Source organism: Dendrobates tinctorius, unplaced genomic scaffold (assembly GCF_039654945.1).
Source record: "Dendrobates tinctorius isolate UK_male_01 unplaced genomic scaffold, ASM3965494v1 ptg000032l, whole genome shotgun sequence".
Lineage (NCBI taxonomy): Eukaryota > Metazoa > Chordata > Amphibia > Anura > Dendrobatidae > Dendrobates > Dendrobates tinctorius.
Window position 1 is genome coordinate 19,076,184 of NW_027361700.1, and position 20,080 is coordinate 19,096,263.

Below are 20,080 nucleotides of genomic sequence, written 5' to 3' on the forward strand. Positions count from 1 at the left end.
CTCTGTTTGTTCTTTCCCCTCTTTCTTTCTCTCTCCCTCTCTGTTCTTTCTTTCCCCTCTTTCTTTTTTTCTCTCTGTTCTTTTTTTCTGTCCCCTTTCTTTCTCTTTCTTTCTTCTTTCTTTCTCTCCTTTCATTCTCTCTCCTTTCTTTCTCTCTCTGTTTTCTTTTTTCTCTCTCTGTTCTTTCTTTCTTTTCTTCAGTACCAGCCACTGTGCCCACAATGCTAGCCACTGTGCCCTCTGTACCATTCAGTGTGATCAGCAATGCTAAATGGGTGTGGTTGGGGTGTGGACATGGGTGTGACTAGTTGTGAAATGGGTGTGGCCGGGGGCCGGTAACCAATCATCATAGTGGAAGTCGTCTGATTCCATCAACTTTGTTATATGTGGGCAGTGGGCACCTCTAGTAAGGTGGGCACGAGATGGCGGGTCTTGTCACCTCTGCCTCACACATAAGTTACTATGAAGTGTACTTTATTCCTGCCACATTTCTTTCTTGGCCTACTGAGAGAAATGTTTTGACCAGTTGAAAGTTATACAACCTGAGGATTGTGCATGTGTGCGCTGCCCGCATGTAGCAATATGTGTGTGTGTTTATATTTACTTACTCTGACCCCTATATAAACCCTGCGCCTCCGACCACCGTCCACTTTCCCATGCTCCTGTTCCAATCCTGGGGTCTTTTTTGCCCCCCCCCTGGTCCTCCACATGCTGAACATCTGGAACATGACTAACATTGCGCAATGTGCGCTTGTTCATCGCCAGATGCAGCGTCGTGTCCAGTGTGTGAGGAGACGGTGACTTGTCTGTGGTGTTAACCCCTCTGCTGCCATGTTGGGCACAGCCTGTGATAAGGAGCGTCTCTTCCTGTGTATCCGACCACGGGTTGCACATCGGAGGCTGCTTCTTCTATCTGGGGAAGTTCATGAAGCAGAAGCCCCTGTGTGACTCATGTGAAGTAACTTGTCTGACAGGTCATGGGTCCAGGTCAGCAGATGATTGCAGACTATTAGCTGGTTTCGATGTTAGGTACAGGTGAGTCAGGACTAGATGTTGGGTGGAAGCCTTAAAGTATCTGTAAGGCCTCGTGCACACGCTGCGTATTTGGTGAGTTTTTACCTCAGTATTTATAAGGCCTCTCGTGCACTCGCTGAGTATTTGGCGAGTTTTACTCTTAGTATTTGTAAGGCCTCAAGGACACGCTGAGTATTTGGTGTTTTTTACCTCAATATTTGTGAGGCCTTGTGCACACGTGGTATATTTGCTGAGTTTTTTACCTCAGTATTTAACCCCGTCCCGCCCCTTGACACACCGTATGCGTCATGAAAACTTGTGACTTCCTGACCCCGTCACATGACCGGGGGGCCCACAGAGTCTGAACAGCCCGGGGCCCTGGCTACCCTTAATCCACCCCTGACCAGGGCCCATCAGAAAGGTCATCAATATCAAAGTAACAGACAACCCCTGTAAATACCTTGTTATATTATAGCTCCTCTGGAATTAAAGGGGTTTTCCCACAAAAAAAGTTAATTTTAATCAATAGATCTTGCAATAATAATTTCCACAATTGAATGTATTTAAATAAAATGTTCCTGTGCTGAGATAATCTTAAATGTGCCTCTGCTGTGTACTGTGTAATGGCTGTGTCTGACCGTACAGGGACATGGTCTGATCATACCACATCTCCTGGACAGGGGAGGAAACAAAAGACTGTACAAACATTACAGCAGGGGATGACAGCTGATTCTTTCTTTGAAGTAAAACATTTTTTAAAAAACAGGAAGGGAAATACTTTACCTCACAAAAAGAATAAGCTGTGATCCCCTGCCGTTCTGCCTGTATTCTTTCTTTTGTTTCCTCCCCTGTCCAGAAGATGTGGTATGATCAGACCATGCCCCTGAATGGGCAGACACAGCCATTACACAGTACACAGCAGGGGCACATTTATAAGATTACCTCAGCACAGGAACATTTTTATTAGACACACCCAATTGTGGAAATTATTATTAATCCAAGATCTATTGATTAAAATCAACTTTCATTCGTGGAAAAAACCCTCTAAATTCATGCTGTCTGTGGGTTGGTACCATGTGCATTGACTTTCCAAAAATTTTTTTTTTTACAGCAGGTTTTACGGGTTATTAATAGGGTCCATTTACACAAAGTGAAATTGTGGTAGACTTTTGGTGTAAAAATGTACTTTTCAATACAATTGTAGTTTTACTATTCACATTCAGAGTAAAAAAAACTGTCTCAAAACCATAGCAAAATCTACTATATATATATATGTGTGTGTGTTCTGAACTGAACATATTCTGTTCATTTGTGGAACAGAGTGGGTGAAAGGCAAAGTAAGAACAAGCGCGTACACTTCCCTTTCCGAGTGCCTTACTACCTTCTATCTCTATAGGGGGGTAGCGGGTATGACAGAGCGTGGGCCCTGTCTGTGTAATTACATGTCACACTGTGTGCTAATTAGCATGTTTGCAGTGGTCTTCATGTACAATGTGCAATTACTGTGACATGTCCCTGCAGAGCATTGCTCAGCTCTGACTCAGTGCTGCACAGGTGCTGAGGTAAGTCATCTCTCCCAACCAAAGGTTATTTTCCATTTTGCTGAGTATACCAGCTTTCTAGACACTCCTTTATGTGGTTTGTCCATCTCCACTGTCCAGCAGGGACATTATTAGTGTAAGGCTTAAGACCTTTAATAACTGTCCACCTGGAAGTCGTCGTATAGCAGCAATCCGTCCGATGTCTACTAGTCTTCTGCCAATTTTGCGCTTCTGTTTAGTCGTCGGAATGCTGCCAGGTTTTCTCTACACAGCCATAATTTTCAGCTCTGTACATACTAACAGAGAATATTCCATTGCTTTAAAATTATGCCATCCTCATCTGTATCATTCCCTGCCCCCATGGCTGACTGCGTTGTCAGCAAACACGCAGGTTTTTGAACACAGGCGGTCATTTATCACAGGTGACATGACGCCATTCATAAACAGTTTTTTTTCTGCAGTGCCCTCAACCTTTCCTTTGCCTTGACGCACTGAATGACCCCCTCCTCTCTGACTGGTGTATTGCCAAGAATAAACCTTCCACAGTCTCCGAATAACTATCATGGTACATATGTTCTCCAGTGCAGGGATAAAATAGGAGGGGATATACAGGGGGAGCAGACTTAATTGGTGCTTTGCAGTACATTTAGAAAATATTGTAAAAAATGCTATTAACTGCTTAAATTCCATATAATGGTCAATGAGTGAGTAAATATGGGTATGGTGTATCTTGGCTCCAAAACAAGTCATGATGGGCACCCTGTTTAACTTAAAGCGAACATGTCAGCAGGATTTTTCTAAGTAAACTACAGGCATTGTCATGTTGCCGCTGTAAGGCTAAGTTCACATTAGTGTTCGGGTGCTTTGCGGAGGGCTGCGTACTTCCTTCGTTAAGCTCTGCCTACTTTTGCATACTTCTGCATGCATCCTGCGTACCAATCTTTAACATTGGGTACGCAGGACATGCGGATGTATGTGGATGTTGGTCGCCCTCCCAGGGCTGTGGGGTACTCGGTACCGGGCTCGATGAGCGTCAATGGGAGATGTCACGGCACCTGGGACCCAGCCCGTGGCCCTGGGCACCCATTGTAAACAGGGGAAAGTTTATGAATGATTCGTGACGCCACCTGTGGTGTTCGGCAATGAAGATGTAAGCCGACGCTGTAGACAGATCCTCTGGGACAGATGGTGTGGTGCAGCAATGATGTTGTAGCCCTCCACAGGCAGGGCTGTAGTCCCAGGGCAGAGTAGGTGAAGTGACACTTAGATGGTGTAGTGTTGGGCGCAGGAGGGATGTAGCAGTGTCGGGCAGGTTGGCGCAGGGATAAGTGGAGGACACCAGGGCATGTAGTTCCAAAGCTTTACTCACAGTCTGTTGCAGGTACAGGTGCCCGCATCCGTGCCGTGTCCTCCGGGTCAGGAGCTCAGCCAACTTCCAGGCAAGATGAAGCACTCCTTTCCAACACTCCGCCAACATATGTGCCTTTTCTGAACATCTCCTCTTATAGCGCCTTTGAATGAAGTACTCCTAGTACTGAGTTACACTGGAGTTCCTCCTGTCAGATGTTCCTATGAACTCTACTTGTACGGCAGACAGCTGTAGCCTGCTTCGGGGGACTCCTTCTACCTAGTCCCGGCTCACTATCGTTGCTGCTGTGCCCCCAAGTCTTGTGTGGGAATAAAATGGTCACTACTTCTATTCCTCCGGTGTCTGCTGCAGGACCATTAGTATCCATACAACCTCGGGGACCGGACCCCGGCCTTGCGCTGTGAACTTGGGAAGGGTTCTCTCTTCCAACCCTGATCCTTAGTCATACTATTCTCCTTACGTTCCGTACTAATCCTTCTTTCTAATGGAGAATCAAGCTTCCTTTCTCTGTCTCTTTCCTGTGGCAGCAGACCCAGATCACTGTGGCCTGCTGCAGCACTTCCTTCTTCCATCCCTCTCCCAGGGATCTTCTCTGTCTCACCCTCTGTCCTTCTACATCCTCACTCACTGACTTAATGAATGACTGACTGACTGACTCAACTCTTCCCGCTCTTTTATGTAAACTCAGCTCCACCCACCTCCCAGCACGTTTCGTGTTCCAAGCAGGGAGCCACCAAGGGGTGCTATGCTACACTCCAAGCAGGGAGCTGCTGAAGGTGCTTTGCTACACTACTTTGTGGTGTGGGGTGCAGGTGTTGGAGTGTGGTCAGGTGTCTCCACCTTTCCTGAATAGTGGGGCACCACACCAAAGGAGGAGGTGCAGTACCTCTGTGGCGACTGAACCCTCAGGGGCGCCACACCACCCTCCTCCTCCATGCTGCCCCGTCCTCCTCCACGCTGCACCCGTCCTCCGTGCTTCCAATGCCCTCTGTGCAGCCCCGTCCTTCTCCGTGCTGCCACTGTCCTCCTCCATGCTGCACCCATCCTCCCAATGCCCTCTGTGCAGCCCCCGTCCTTCTCCATGCTTTCCCTGTCCTTCCCCAGTCATCCTCTGTGCTGCCCCTGTCCTCCATGCTGCCCCCGATCTCCCCCGTGCTGCCCCCGTCCTCCTCCTTCATACTCACCCTGCTGCGCAGTCGCTGAACGTCTCTGCATCCTCCGTTGTCCCAGCGCTGACAGCTTCTTCCTGCCTTCAGCGGTCACATGGTACCGCTCATTACGGTCATGAATATGCTTCTACGCCCATGGGCATCCATATTCATGATCTTAATGAGCGGTACCATGTGACCGCTGAAGGCAGGAAGAAGCTGTCAGCACTGGGACAACGAAGGGTGCAGGGGACGTTCAGCAAGGCATGGGAGGGGTGAGCATAACTTCCCAGCCACCGGCTCCTGCCGCCGCTCCCCCTCCCCCACTGGGTTCTGCTGAATGACTCGTGTATAAGCCAAGGTGGCATTTTCAGCACAAAAAAAGTGCTGAAAATCTCGGCTTATACACGAGTATATACTGTAGATTGTATGTGACATACCCACACAAAGCAAATATTTGTGAAGTGTAAAGGAATTCATGGTTTTCTAAATATTTAAAAAAATATATAAATCTAAAAATTGTAGGACCATCTTTTGATGCAATTACTGCTACAAGTGTTATAGGTTATATCTTTGCCAGCTTTTCACATCTAGAGGTTGAAATTTTTGGCCATTCATCATTGCAAACTGTCTCGAGCTCATTGAGATTTGATGGAGGCTTTTGTCAATAGCAGTTTCCAAGTCTTGCCACAGATTCTCAGTGGGATGAAGGACCGGACTTTTACTGATCCATTGAATCACATGAATATGCATTGATCTAAACCATTCCATTGCAGCTCTGGCAGTATGTTTAGGGTTGATGTCCTGCTGGAAGGTTAACCTCCAGCCCCGTTTCAAGTCTTTGTAGCCTCTAATAGGTTTTCCTACAGGATTGCCCAGTATTTAGCTCCATCCATCTTCCCATCAACTCTGACCAATTTCCCTGTCCCTGTTGAAGAAAAGCATCCCCAAAGCATGAGACTGCCACCACCATGTTTGATAGTGGGAATGGTTTTTTCAGAGTGATATCCAGTGTTTTTCACGACACATAGTGTTTTCCATTAAGCTCAAAAAGTTTCACTTTGGTCTCATCTGTCCAGAGCACCTTCTTCCACATGCTAGCTGTGTCGTCTACATGGCTTTTTGCATAATTCACACATAACTTCTTTGCATGGCTTGTTTTCAAAAATTACTTTCCTGTTGCCACTCTTCCATAAAGGCAAGATTTGTGGAGTATACGGCTAATAGTTGTATTTTGGACAGATTCTCCCACCTGAGCTGTGTATCTCTGCAGCTTCTTCAGGTGACCATGGGCTTCTTGGCTGGTTCTCTAATTCGTGCTCTCCTTGCTTTGGGTGTCAGTTTAGGTGGATGGTCTTGTCTTGATAGGTTTGCAGGTTTTTTTAATTACCTTACCCTGCGTTACTCTTATCCACAACTTTATACCTGACCTGTATTGTGTGTTCTTTGGCTCTCATGTTGAGTTTGATCCCAAAAGTTCTCAACCTCTGAGGCCTTCATAGAACAGCTGTAGTTATACTGAGAATACATTACACACGGGTGGACAGAATTTAACAATTATGTGACTTCTGGAGGCAATTGGTCACTTAGGATTTTATTCAGGGGTATCAGAGTACAAGGGTTGAATACAAATGAACGGTACATTTTTAGATGTATAATTTTAAAAAACTTTGAAAACCATGTATCATTTTCTATACACTTCACAAATACTTGCTTTTTTGTGTTGGTATGTCACATAAAATCCCAATAAAATACATTTAAGTTTGTTGGCGTAACGTGAAAAAATGTGGAAAAGCTCACGGAGTATGAATACTTTTTCAAGGCACTGTATGTAAAATAGATTACTAATTCATAATAAGTAGCCATGGGACCCCCTTTTGTCAGGACCTGAAACCCTCTAGCTAGGACTACACGGTGACACGTATCGCACAACACTGAAATCAAAGTGTTGCATTGTAACATTGCATTCAATTATTTCCTATGGTGTCGCACTGCCACTGCCACTGCCACTGCCACAGAGTTGAAAATATTTCCAAATGTGTTGGATTTTTTGTAGCTGGTCACTTATCGCATAACATTTTTTTTTACAGCAAAATCACAGGTTCACACTTTAAGTAATTGGTGCAGAAATGTCTGCATCCCTTGGCAGGAAAAATATAAGTTTTTTGTCTATACATGTAACATGATTGGATTCATTAAATATTGAGAAGCTTTTTGCAAAAACGTCTACTACTGTTCCTTCTACGCTCGCTGGATATCATATCTCCTTTTTTTTGGCTTGGATACAGCTGTGCTTAGTCTGGACTGAACTACTGCTGAAGCGTCTGAAACAGCCGTCACAGTGGTGAGCTGAAATTATTTATATTTTCTCTTTTGCTGCATTTTTCCCCACTCATTAGTATAGGTGAAATTTGCAGAAAAAGTGCTGAAAGAATTGACATTTTGCAGAATTAAATCCGCACCAATTCTGCAAGTCACAAATAAGCAACGTGTGCATGAGACTTCAGGATTCTCATTCACTTTGTTGGCATCAGGAAAACCTTCAGGTTTTGTGACAAATCTGCGCTGAAAAAAGCAGCAAAAACGCAACGTGTGCACACTGCCTAAGATAGTTGTGCGTCAGCTAGTTACAGACAAGTTGTACTGATGTTTTTGTTCCAGGGTTTGTCTGGGAAATGCTGAAGTACACATGTTGCCATGAAGTCCTAGTCCTATTTTTACCTTGGTCAGTCTGTTCCCTTTGTCTTTTCCTCCTTCCTTTGTTCTCTACATGATCTGCATTCATAGTCCCTGGCCTGACTTTGATCAGTTGCACTTGTTACTAACTGCCTGCACCTGACATACAAGAGGAGCTGCGGCTTAGCTGCTGGGCATTATAGCAGCTGCTATGTCTGCTAGCCTGGTAGTCATGCCCATAATCATAATTAGATGTAATCTAGATAAAAAGTTAAAGAACTATGTCAATACACTCCATTATTTGCCTTATTATAGTTCTAGCCTAGAGCTGAATTCACAATTCTGTTGCCAGTCACCCATGGGCACTCAGAGAACTAAAGGCTTTAGAAAGACTGTCTAATTACATGGTTGCATAGAATTAGAAAAACATACCTGCTTCCATATACAGTGGAGACTTGTACACGAGTTTTGTCAGGTACTATAGAAAAGATTCATTGAAGTGATTGGGAATGTTCTAGAATACCAGACACAAAAAGTGAATATGTGTGGTAATGCTTTTGCTTTGTTAAATTATTCATATGTTAGATGCTAGCAGGAACGCGGGATGCAGTGATGAGCAGGAGGCAGAGCAAGACTTAACGGGCACTTTATGCAAAATAGTGTACAGTCAATACTCCACGCATGGAGTTTGCAGTAATGATACACTACGAATGCAGAAAGGGGAACAGTGGATAAAACAATCTTAAGAACAAATAGCACGAAACGATTCAACTTGTCAGTCTGTAGCTTCCGGACGGACGAGGTTGAAAGATCCCACGATGGTGACGCAGGTGCAGCGAGACATCTCTGAAGCAATCCTGGATGAAGTTGAGGCATTGTCTCTGTACTGCAACGGCGTGGCCTGGCTCGTCCCGACATAATTCCTCAGTCCTGGAACACGGTGTTATGTGATGGATAGGAGTTGGCTCAGCGAGTGTGAAACAAAGTCCCAGGGTGGAGGCCACAGCAGGACCCCACGAACAGGCGTGCACTGTAAGGTTGGCACGGTACGGCACGTCAGGGGTGCTGACCAGTCAGGGCTCTCGGGTGCCGGAGTCTGGGAGGTGCTCAGTTCTTGCGCACAAGTAGTGCACGCAGGGGCAGACAGGCTGCAGGGTATGCCCCCTGGTTGATCAGAAGCAGCAGAGATGGAGTCAATCTTCTCTTTCAGTATGTACTGTCTTCCCGCCAGAAGCCTGGTTTTCGTGTGCTCCATTCCTTTTATATCCACCCCGCCCCCTATAGTCAGATGCAAAGGCCTGCGTTGGTCAGAAAGTTCTACAGGAAGCCCTTCCCCCAGCAACACTGGTGACAGCCCCGATAGTTCCAGCCCGGGCACGCAAGAAGCTGCCCTAGCCCGGTCTATCCTCATACACATATGCTATAAATGATGGAAAGTAAATTGCAGTCCCTGATTTCACTTGTGATCTTTTTTTTGCATCTCTCTCGCAAAATTACCATTATTTTTGGAACATAGTACGCGACCCAGTTTTAGACAGCAAAAAATTTAAAAAAAAAAGATTTCCTACTATTTAAACCTTTTATGGTTGTGCAAAGAAGTGGAGGGGTCAATATCACTAATTTCACTGCACTAAGGTTTAAAAGGTAGGTAATAGATTTATTGTCAGTGTTTCTTTACATTAAATTATACGCACATACACACATTACGCACTTTATGTAAACAGTATGCAGCGCACACGTATAAATAACACTGCTGCATGCACACTCAGCTCTGTTGTATATGTAAAGGTGAAGACCGGACCGCGGGTATCTGTACCAAACCAGGTCTGAAACTGTTGAGGCTGCGTCCCATGTTGTCCGGGGGAAGGAAGAAAGGCCCAGACAGGTGCCCTGACCCGGAAGCTGGGGGTGCAGTTAAAAGTGAAAGTGCGCGCAGCGTCAGCCAGTTTCCTGCCAGCAGTGACAGAGGCAAGGTGCGTGCGCAGCGTGCTCTGCGGTGCGCACAGCCGGGCCGTAATGAAACATGGCCGACCCGATGCCAGGACACTGCCGGAGCCCACCGCAGTCACAGGGAGAGAGCCGAGAGCCCTTTACAGCTGAGCGCTGCACATAAGCCTGAGGGCCAGGGCAGGGTGCAGCACTGTACACCGCTCCTCTCATTGCTGGACATTGCCACGCCGCTCGACCGGGACCCTGACAGTACTGCGGCCTTGTTTATATTGGCCGCATCCAATTATGGACTAGGGGCTCAGCGGAAGGTACCGGAGACCGATCGCTGCCTCCAGAAGATGGACTACCGTTGCCTGCAGGACCTCATTGGACAAGCATCGCATTGGCCGTTGTTGGCGCTGCTGACTCCCAAGCATCATCTGCAGCCTGAGGAACATGTGACCCGATAAGTGTTTGAAAGAACTGCCTCATTTCACTGCTTACCTTACTGCGTGGAGTATCCCATTGCTTAATTAAATTGTTATCCCTTGTTCTGCCTCTCGTGCGTCACTGCATCCCGCAACCTGCTCACATATACACACATAAACACTACTCTGCTACACAGATACAACTATGTTACACACACACAACGCTGTTACACACACACAGCTCTGTTTTATACACACAATGCTGTTACACACACAGCTCTCCTACATGCACACACAACTCCTCTACATACACTCACAGCTATGCTACATTTATACACAGCAGTACTGCATTAATACAGACTGATCTGCTACATCAACACACACATACACAAATACACACACACAACCCGATTCATTAAGACTGGCATTGTTGAGGAGATGTGCTTGAGTCAGACACTACATCACACCTATTCATGACTCAGGAGTGTTGGACAACTGGTGCAGGGCCGGCCCGAACGTATAGGCGAACTAGGCGGCCGCCTAGGGCGCCGACCAAAAGGGGGCGCCAGAGAAAAAATTATAAAAAATCTTTTCAAAAGGCAAAAAGTTTTAGGGATGGAAAGAAAAGTGTACATATTTAAGGGCAAATATGACGCAAGAGAGATTGGTTGGGTTGGCAACAATTTCGATAGAATCTGAAGTTGCTAAACAAATTAATCTCGGTGACTTAGTGTCATCCTTTTAAAAAAAAAAAGGCAAGGAAACAAAAATTTTAATTACCTATGGTCGTTTTTGTTTTGTGTTATTGATTACTTTGTATATATTTGTCCTATACAACTTCTCAGAAGATTAAAGAGTTAGGAGAGAGTTAATTAATCATTGTTGTTGTGGTTTATTTTGCTCCTAAATTTATACCCCAAGTTTTCATCTACTGCCAAGAATAGTAGGGGCGCAACAAAATAGTTTCACCTAGGGCGCCGTAATCTCTCGGGCCGGCCCTGAACTGGTGTGCACTTCTGTGTGCGTCTTGCCAGTCCCAACTGGAGTAAGATTTGTGGTGTCACAAAAGCTGCCACTCGTCATTAATTTGGTGAGTGGCAGTCACCACGCCCTGCCCTGCCCCAGCTCTACTCACTTTGTCGGAGCTGGAGAAATTGATGTAGAATACCTAAATTCGCAAAATTTAAGCAAAGCTTCGAGCTTTTGTCAAAGCTTTTTACACCAGAATATTGGCATAAAAGCTTTGATAAATCATGCCCACAGTATAGCCTACCACATTTTGATGTTCCTTCCAAGCTTGTGACTGATCACATGAACTGAAAGGTTTGTAAGGATCTGACGGATCTGTGCAGCTCTGATCAGTGTCGGGCAAGAAAAGTTGTGCCGCTACATAGTTTTGAGCCCCTAGATACTTCTCTATTCATCTATGCAGCTTTAGTGGTGTGCAGGACTGATCAGTATCGGGCAAAAGGAGTCATGCACAGTGTTGTGCCGCTATATACTTCTCTCAGTGATCGGGAAGGAAGACATGTCCTCAACCATAGGAAGCAGTCTCAGGATATAAGGCATACACATTTCTTGGAAAGGTTTTTTCTTGTTAAAAAGTGCATCTTGTAGTCCAAAAATCTAGTTTATAAAATCACTGAAAACAATAAATTGCTCACATTCATCATCTTTAAAATAGCTTGTAGTCATAGACCAGAGTCATGGTCAAATGTGTTCTGACTGCTTTGATTACACTGATTTTCTTGTGTCACCATGCTCACTTTGATATGTATAATTTAGGTGATATTAGTCACTTTTGAATTATTTATGGTTGTCCATAAATAACGATTTTGACGTCATCTAAGTTTGGTCTTTTGCGTTATCGTGAACATGGTAAAGAAGTGGCACAGGCCATGTATCCTATCACTGAAGAAAATGTCAGCACAAATTAAAATGATCTACTACAATTTTAAAGGCATCAAAATTGGATTCCTACAGTTATTTACTTGTCCTACTTTTTTTCCAGCCAGTGGCAGTGTGTGCAACAAAGAAGGGATGTGTAGGATTGTTGCAGCATTATTGGAAGTGAAGGGTAACAAGATGGATGTTGTAGGGGTGAAAGTCAGAGGCATAATTTAGCTCTTGGGCCTTTTTACAAAATCTGTAATATGCCGACCCCCACTATGACACATGAGTGATAGATCTGTTGTCCTCATACCGGGCCTTAATGCCAAACCTGAACAACCTTAACGCCAAAGGCTGGGGTTACATGGCAACCAAGGTTGACTTTTTGCCACTGCCACATCACAGCACATTTCAAGTCCTTGTGACCGTGCGGAAACGGTGACAGTGACAGGCAAGTCCCAAGAAGTCCAACTTTGTTAGATTTTGCTTGATGCAGTTGCTGTACCCACAGGACCCCATTGACTTGCATTGTGCTACTATATATCAGCTGCACCAAGCGAACCTTGGTCGTGTGATATGTTTCACAGCTAAAGTTACAATGTGTCCCTATCCAAATTTTATACAAAGGTGTGAATTCTTGGTACAGTCACATTTGCAAACTTAGGATATGATTGTGTCTGTCTGCAGCTCCATATGCTCATTCACATTTTACAGAAAAAAGGATAACAGTCGCTGTCTTGGTGAGCACGGCCGGAACGGATGAGAAAGACTTTTTACTCAGACTACGCATTTTGGGCCTGATCTGGCTCCTTCATCCGGTTATAGTAACTGATGAAGGAAGCAGATCAGCCCTGAAACACGTAGTTGAATATAAAGTCTTTCTCATCATTGGTCTCATCCATTCTGGCAGCGCTCACCAAGACTGCAACTTTTATCCTATTTTTGTACCATTCCGGGTCCTGCCATCCAACCCCAGGGCTTTGCAGACATAGCTGCAGCTTTTGGAGGGTGAGCTATTTTGCCCTTGTCAGTGTTGTGCCTTCTGTACAACACTCCCACCATCGCCCTGTTGTTCGCACTTGGGCGTAAGGATGTGCTATACATATGTGTGGAGTATACTGTGTAATATATTATTCTTTCTACTGTTAAGTTAATTATTCTATTGATTGGTACTGCTACACTAAAATGTGTATTACCATTGTGCTTTATTGGTATTGCTACACTTGAATGTGTATTACCATGATGTGAACTGTGTATAATGTACAATGATGTGTTATTGTATTATTACAATAGGGTAAGCATAGTTTCTAATAGTGGCCACTAGATGGGGGCCATTATAGTGTGTAGTATAGGAATAGGGATAGGAAATAGTTAAAATAGGAGGGGCTGCTGTATGGTAGGGCTAGACACAGGAAAAGTTAGAACTAGAGGGCAAGGGACGCCCGAACTGTCCACACGGGCTATAGGCCCAGGACACCACAGCAATCACGCAGCTTGAAGTGAAGAGAACCTCAGCCGTCCACAACATCAGAACAGATAAGCAAAGGGCCAGTGCAGCTTGAAGGGCCAGAATGTGGCAACTCATTGTTAGTGCAGAAACACTTAGTACCGAGGCGAAACGGTCAAGGGACCCCACAGAAGCAGTGAGCACGGACAGTAAAGACACGGTGCAGGCGAAAAAGACAGAACACTCTCTTTCAGTGGTTTTCTTCTTCGGTAAATAATAATCTCGAGTCTGGGGTGAAACAGACCGAGGAAGGCATAACCGTAGCAGAATTGCACAGAGGGAGTGCTGAGGTATCGTCAGGGACGGTCCGACCCGGGCCTGTGCTTTGTGAACACGAGAGTAATGCAAGGAAAGAAAAGGAACATTGTTTTGTGAAACCTGTTGTAAAGAATGTGAAGCCTTAGGATGTGCTGTTGTTGAAGTTGAATTGGACTGAGGTCAGGAAAAACTGAGACAATCTGGAGAGAATCTCCCACAGCAGAGAAGGGAATCAGAAGAAGCTGGACCTGAAGGCACAGGTATGCTGACAAATGGTGAATATGTTTCTGTGAGGGGAGGCCAGGACACTAATGCCCAGGTGTCCTTGGCCATGACTACGGTCCTGGCCGAGCCTTACACATTATTCTATTTTTTACTTACATTCACATTTTAGACACCCATGACACAAAGAACCTGGCACAGGCGCTGTGAGTGATTCAACAGAAGTGAAACCAGCACTCTCTCGGACACAAAACAGAAGGGACTAGAGCATGCTGCAATATTCTTTTTTAACCTGTGGTTTGTGTGGGAAATAACTCATGAAGTGGCCTTTCCCGAACACTTGTCCGGGTGTAGGCCACTGTGCACATGGGCAGCACACAGACTGAAATCATGCTAGTCTGAACTGGCCTTTAGTCAAAAGGGTCCTCCATGATAAGGAAAGCATAGCTGTGTCCTTTAAGAAACAGTACCACAATTGTCCATGAGTTATTTAATATAGCTCAGTCTTATTCACTTCAATGGAGATGCAAAATAAAGCAAAACATATGGTCAGGACCAGTTCTGCAAGACATAAACCATTTCTTCTAATTCTTCACAACATTTGAAGACAGAGTTTGGACCATGCACTGCTTAAACTATGTAATATGGTCGAGTGCATGGAAAGTAAAGTAATGGTATGTGCATATACGGTAAGCAAAAAATGACCTTCTGTAGTAGTTGAAATTGGTTCTAAGAAATAAAACTAGTTTGCATGCGATTAACTGAAGAATTAAGAAACATAATGAGCTATAATAACCATTCAAGTGGAGTTATAGTGAAGAAACATAAAGTTAATAGTAAAGATGAACGGATCGCTTTGCGTGTGTGCAGTCAGTGGTCTGAAAAAAGCTGTGTGAATTCCTTCCCTTCTGGGATTCCAGGCTCAGCTTATGATTTTCTGGATTTTATTTTTGATATTCTATCTCTCAATATTAAAATTAACCTACCCTTAAAATTATAGACTGTTCATGTCTTTGTTAGTGGGCAAACTTACAAAATAAGTAAGGGATCAAATACTAAATTCCCCCACTGTATGCATTGGCCATTGATTTTAAATGAAAACTGTGAAAAACTTTATTTCACCTTTGGTAGTGGTCTAAGAAATTATAATATTTGCTGCATAATTCTCACAGTTAACAGTTAAAGTTGGGGGTCATAGCAATAGGACGCCCTGTCATAGGCTCACCAGTAGAGCCTTTTAAAATCACTTTTCACACTGCATTTTAATGCATTTTTAACACTTAGGAGCATTTTTCACACTGGCCACTAGGGCTGTTCTATATTTGTACCTCATGTTTGATGAAATCCACATTTACATTATCAGTGATAGACTGACTGACAAGAGCTTATCTCTTGTATTTAAGCATCTAATGAGCATGTGCAAGTGTAGGGAGAAGGACCCCCACAGAGTGTCCGGGCCGGAACAAAGGGGACCGCCATCTGGGTTCCTAAAGAAACAGTACCCGGGGAGCAAAGGAGGAGAGTGGACTGCTGAGAGTGACAGGACAGCAGGGGGAGGGGCAAGTGTAAAAGGGACAGGGAGCGCGCAGGGGAGTCAGTTGACGGAACGGCAGACAGGAGGCAAGAGACTGTGGGAGTCTGAGAGAGCCAGAGTGCCAGACTATGAGGACAAAGGAGACCATCGGCAGAGGAGAGACTTACTGCGGCCTGCAGAGAGTGGGCGCCGTACCTACCAACAAGAGACTGTCGCTTCTCTCCGATCCAAGGTCTCTTCCTGCCCACGTTGGTCCGCAGCTGTTACCGCTGTACTTCAGCCTGTCGTGGCTGGTCCGCCGCCCCTCGCAGCTGCTGCCGCTCCACTCCAGCCCGCGGCTGCGGCCTGCCCGCTGTCGCCCCACTTCAGCCCGCAGCTGCAGCCTCTTCATCATCGGCCGCAGTGGACGTCACCCCGCTGCAGTCGGCAGTTGGGCCTACTCCTTCGCCTAGGCCCAGGCCGTGCACGTGGCCTGCCAACCGCCACTCCTGGGAACTGCGACACAACTCTGCTTGGAGACTGGAGTCTCATTGAACTCGCTTATGATCACAACCCCGCTGTTTCTACAGGGGGTCACCTCATCAAAGGACTTCCTCAGGGCCTGTTGTGCCCCATCTCCTCCTGGGCGCTGGGCGCCCGAAGACTACGACAGATCCTCAGCAGCTGGGTCCAGCGGCTGCGACGCCAGCGCAGCCTCATCAGAGATGCCGAGGGACGTCAGGACGGATAAGTGACACTATAAGAAATAAGGACCTGTAGTCGGCCATATCGTGGCCCTATAGTAATCGTCCCTTGCCGGATTAGTCATGTTCACTTTTAAAATGTTTGTTTGTGCAGAGTCCCTGCGAGGACAATAGCTGTTATTAATTTTTTGTTGCTTAGTATAGCCCTAGAGGCTTAAATTCATAAAAGTTCTATAGCCAAAGTTCAATTCAGTCTCGCGTCTCGTCACTGCATCCTGCGTACCTGCTGTTTACCTACGCTTGATGTAGTCGGCAGGATGCAGTCTCTGAGCGCGGACAACGATGCCCCAGACCACGGCAGGGGTGTGAACTCGACAGATAACGAGGGCCCCCGCTCCAGCATTTTGTTGGAGGCTATGCTGAGCAACCTGCCTAGGTTTTCCGGTTTTATTACCATGCTATGGAGCTGGACAGAACAGATGTGGGGGCTCTTTCGGATACAACCGATGACTCCTGACCTGGAAGCCGAAGTAGCTCTCATGACATTAGACGGGGAGGCTCGGAATTCAGTAATGTTGAGGCCCCCGGGACACCGCAACACCTTTGATAAAGTTTTACAGAATGTAGAACAGACCCATGGGGATCCAAATAATGTGGGAGAGTTAAGGACCCGGTCGTTCATTAGGATGCAGGGAGAGGTGGAGACCATCACCCAATATATGAATGTCCTCCAAGAGTTGCATACGGCCATCGAAAGGACGGTGTAGGGGTAGGACCTATTGACATTACCCTACGCGACCTATCGGTGACTGGACTGCGGGACCCGTTAGTAAAGCAGGCATTACGGGAGCAGGTCAGACTGAATACCCGTATAGACTTTTCAGAGGTTGGAAGTCAAGCACGCGCTTGAGAGCAAGAGCAGGGGATGGCGGTCCCCTTGGGAAAGTTCCAGAGTGTAGAGGCCTCCGTGAACGCAGTTGAGGAGCCTCAATGGGTGGAGGAGATGAAACAAGAATTGAAGAACATCAAGGGTGAGTTGCCCGAAGTGAAGAGAAGGACTGAGTCCGGGACTGGACAACCTAGTTTCAATCTCGGCCCCTGGGGGGCCCTCTTCCCCGGGTCGGTTGGTCTGCGCAGACCCGGTGCTATGAGTGCGGGGATCCTGGCCACTTCACCCGAGAGTGTCCGCGGCGTGGGAGATAACCACTTCGGTGGCCATTAAACTAGAGGGCTCTGGGCTGGGGGGACACCGCTCGGAGCCAGAAACCACGATTAGGGGTGGTGGAAGTCCCGAAGATTTGGTCGCAAAATGTCCGGTGGTATGGGCAGGAGTAGAGGGCCGGACAGTCCAGGGCCTAGTGGACACGGGGTCACAAGTGACAACTATGCCTGCAATTTATTTCCGGGAAAATTTCCCCGAGGCAGCGAGACCCCAGTGGGGACCCATGATCAGACTGGTAGCCGCCAATCAACTACCGGTCCCTGTTGCCGGGGTGGTGTGGGTACAGGTGACGCTGTGCGGTAAATCCTTCGGTCGCAGAGGAGTGGTACTGACTCAAGGGGAAACCGATAAAGCAGCATCCAGTCATTCTGGGCATGAACATGCTACGGGAGTTCGGCAATCTGCTCCTCAATGATCCCACGCACAAGATCCTGAAGCAGTGGGGTTCCCGCACGGCCCATGGACAGGTATTCCAGCAGCTGGTGCGGGAAGCGCGAGTACACCAGGACTGCCGGGAGGGCGAGGCTCTGGGCAAAGTCATCGCACCAGCGGCTCCCCTGCTTGTACTGGCTCCTGGGCAGACGGTGATGGCTCTGCCAATTCGAGCCTCGATACTCTTGGAGGGCATAGAGATGCAGGTGGAGCCATGCTACTCGAAGCGCTTGCCTCCTGGCATACTGGTGACCTGTTCCCTGACCACAGTGCAAAAAGGGACCGTCCTGGTGCGCTGCGTCAACCTTGAAGACCAAGACATCGTCCTGAAAGCTCGGATCACACTGGCCAAGTTAGTAAGGCCTTTGGAAGAAGTGCTGCCGGCCCCTGCGGTTCAATTGAGAGTGCAATCTGAGGACCCTTGGGAAGAAACTATCCGGACTCTACAGGCTACCGAAATCTCGACTCAAGAGAAGGGTCGAAACATCCTGGAACAGATGCGGGCTGAGCTCTCCGGACTAACTTCAGCTCAGCTTTCCCAGATAGTAACACTGCTCAGACAGTACCACGAGGTATTTGCTAGTCATGAGGAAGATTTTGGGTGTACCACCGCCATCACCCATGGAATTCCCATGGCAGGGGCAGCCCCCATCCGAGAACGATATCGACATGTTCCTCCACAACTCTACCAAGAGGTGAAAACTTTGCTGGCCCAAATGCTACGAAAGGGAGTTATTCGAGAAAGCCAAAGCCCCTGGGCGGCCCCCATTGTGTTAGTCCACAAAAAAGATGACACCTTACGATTCTGCGTGGATTATCGAAAGCTGAATGCTTGCACCATTAAAGATTCATATCCACTACCCCGAATAGAAGAATCCTTGTTCGCCTTGGGGAAGCGATGTATTTTTCGACTTTAGACCTGGCCAGTGGGTACTGCCAGGTGCCCATGTCAGAAGAAGACAGGGCTAAGATGGCGTTCAAACTGCCTATGGGACTATTTAAGTTCAATCGTATGCCGTTCGGACTGGCCATCGCCCCGGGGACCTTTCAATGGTTGATGGAGCGGTGCCTGGGAGATCTTAATTTTGATGCCACGTTGATATACTTAGACAATATCATCTATGCTGCCACATTTGAGGACCACCTGAAGCGGTTGGGGCAGGTACTCGGCCGGCTACAAAAGTACGGGTTGAAGGTAAAACCCCAAAAATGCCACCTATTTCGCACCCAGATCGAATATCTGGGCCATGTCATCTCAGCAGAGGGCATAAGGCCATCTCGGGAAAAGGTTGCTGTCATTCAGGGATGGCCTACCCCCGAGACGATAAAAGACGTGCGGGCCTTCCTGGGGTTGGCCGTATACTACAGTCGTTTCGTAAAGAATTTTTCATGTTGAGCTCGAGCCCTGCACGACCTGCTGAAGGGGGCTCCCGCTGGGGCAAATGGACAAAAAATCCAGTGGCAACAACCTCAAGAAGAGGCCTTCCAAGACCTTAAGGCTGCGCTCTCGGATGCTCTGGTGTTAGCTTATGCGGATTTCTCGCAACCGTTCATCCTACACACTGATGGGAGTCTTCACGGGCTGGGGGCTGTGTTGTCACAAGTTCAAGATGGCCGGGAGAGTGTGATCGCGTATGGAAGTCGCTCACTCCATGATTCCGAGCGCAACCCTGACAATTACAGCTCCTTTAAGCTCGAGCTCCTCGCAGTAGTGTGGGCCATGACGGAGAGGTTCGCAGAGTACCTGGCGGGCTCTGAAGTATTGGTGCGGACCGACACCAACCCGCTGGCTCATTTGGAAAACGCCAAATTGGGGGCTCTGGAACAAAGATGGGTGGCCCGAATGGCGAAATTCAACTATAAAATCATCTATAAAACAAGGGCCGAGAATGTACACGCTGAGGCCCTCTCCAGGATTTGACATACAACCCCAGGGAAGAGTCGAGACGATGAACTAAAGGGGAAGAGATACCGTTCGCCCTCACCGCTGCCGTACTCACAGCTGCCACCCAGAAAGTACCTCCCTCGGAAACCCTAAGGGGCATGCTGGAGCAATCCCGGGATAAGTGGATCCAACAGCAGCAAGAAGACGAAGAAATTGGGCATCTCCGAAAATGGGTTGTCGCTGGCAAACTGCCCACTGACTCCCAAAGACAGACTTTGACTCAGGACATGTCACTGATGCTACGACAATGGGAGAGGCTGGTTATCCGAAAGGGACTATTGT

General features: G+C 47.0%; 1 protein-coding gene across 2 annotated transcripts in view; it reads right to left on the reverse strand.

Moving 5' to 3' along the window:
- STAC2 (SH3 and cysteine rich domain 2) overlaps positions 1–20,080 on the reverse strand; it is a 121,827-nt gene that overhangs the window by 77,014 nt on the left and 24,733 nt on the right. Inside the window, exon 1 of one of the 2 annotated variants that reach the window (XM_073572547.1) lies at positions 7,794–8,110. The exons of the other annotated variant lie outside the window; for it this stretch is intronic. The gene's annotated coding sequence lies outside the window, so the exon portion shown is untranslated. Of the gene's footprint in view, positions 1–7,793; positions 8,111–20,080 lie in introns of those variants that run through there. 2 annotated transcript variants of the gene reach the window in all.